This window comes from Penaeus monodon, chromosome 28, assembly GCF_015228065.2.
Source record: "Penaeus monodon isolate SGIC_2016 chromosome 28, NSTDA_Pmon_1, whole genome shotgun sequence".
NCBI lineage: Eukaryota > Metazoa > Arthropoda > Malacostraca > Decapoda > Penaeidae > Penaeus > Penaeus monodon.
In genome coordinates, this window is record NC_051413.1 from 2,405,525 (window position 1) to 2,407,464 (window position 1,940).

Below are 1,940 nucleotides of genomic sequence, written 5' to 3' on the forward strand. Positions count from 1 at the left end.
GATAGAGGCTTCAGTCTTTAGCTAAGGATGAACATACGCTTCACTACATGCTGCTTATTGGGGTTGTTTCTTCTTCCTTTTTGCAGTGATTTTTAAGAATTTTGATTTTTTCTCTCTTCCCCTTACTCATTTCTTCATGAGGTACATCTTGTTAATATTTGGAATAAAAATTTATATCTAGATACAGATATGTTTTTATCATTATTGTTGTTTTATTTGCTTCAAGAAAGCCAAAAATGATGCAAATTGCATTTGTTTGTCCATGCAATATATATACAATAGATACCGCTGAGGTTCTTGTAGTGTGGTTGTTAATGAAATCTCAAGATGCAGAGGAATAATTTAGGGACTGTAAAATGTAATACTTTCTCTACTTCCAGTTTCTGTTCCTTACTACATATCAGACTCATAGGGATTTGACCCTTGCCTGTCCTTGGCTCTGTGTTTCTTAGTCCCTCAGTATCTGTAATAGTAAGTGTCTTACTCATTTCAAGACTTAGTATTGTGGTCTAGCAAGGTCCAACTGTACTATATTTTTCCTTTTTCATATTCAGGTTCAAATGTTGAATTGGTTATCACTGAATATTGATATTTGTCTTTGTGAATGCTTTTAAGGTCAAATACATATTTTGTGAATGCAGCGAGGATTTTTATATCTTGACAAATCCTTCAGTGATTATTATTATAATTGATTATGGACAGTAAAACATTTTTCTTCTTATATATTTCATTGTTCTTTGTTTTGCCTTATTTGATTACTCCATCTCTTTTGCTGAGTGTTCTGAAACAGTGTAGTTTCCTTTGTTCCTAAATTTGTCTATCTCTCCCTCTGTCAGTCATCCTTCTTTGATTTACTCCTTTTATTTTCTGTTTTTTCTATCAGTATTGGTATAGTAGTTTCCATGACTACAATTGATGGTAAAACAGAGCATAGGATCTGTGAAAAGATTATGGATTGGGATGCCAAGTTTTATTGACATAACCCTGGCATTATTATAATGTGAATATTTCATTAGTGGTTTTATTCTTTTACTTCTTATATTTTATGTGAATATATGGTGTGAATTGTTCACACACCTGCAGCTTCTGATATTCTTTAACCTACTGTAATTTCCCTGACTTACTTGTTCATATTCTTAAATGTTATGAAATATAACCAGAAAAAAAGTTAACTCAGTCTCATCAGAGTCATATGCTATGAAAAAAGCACATCAGTTGCCCAACCCGTGGTGTGTGTTACCATGTTTATTTCTGCCCCAGAGTTTAGACCTTTCAGTGTTTTAGCTGGTATGGAATCACTGGGCTAAGTATTCCATTATATCTTAGAGTACACCTTTTTGTATGATCAGTATTTGATATATAATTTCTCTAGAACTCAGATTTTGGGTAAAAGCTTTCTTTGCTCTTGCAAGGTCACTGTACAAATGGGAAATAAAGGATTATCACATGCACATAACTGTTTGTTAGAAGTCACAGGAAGGGTTCTTATAATTTTGGGGGAATACTTTTTTTTTTTTGGAAAAAGTTGTATATTTTATGTAGATTCTTTAAAAAAAGGTTAATATGGTGATTGATGTGTTTTTGTTTGTCTATTTCATAAGTCTGTTATTGTGACAGTGTTAACAGTTGCATTTTTTAAATACATAATAGGATTTATGTAGCACAAATTACATTAATCCTTGAGATAGTCAGAGCTAATGAAGGTAATCTAGGATTACATTTTTTCAGTCAGTCCCACAAGAGATGAACATTTCGTACTGGAGTTCATAAAATGCTTAAAGCATGCATCAGCCTTGTTAAATATTTAGTATGAAGAAAAAAATCTAGTTCAGTGCACAAGTCATATAATACCATGTTCTAGGTATATGTAAGTTGCTTTTAATTTGTGGTTTGTGACTACTACTTTAGAAATAACACTGTAATTAATATGCAAAAGTGCA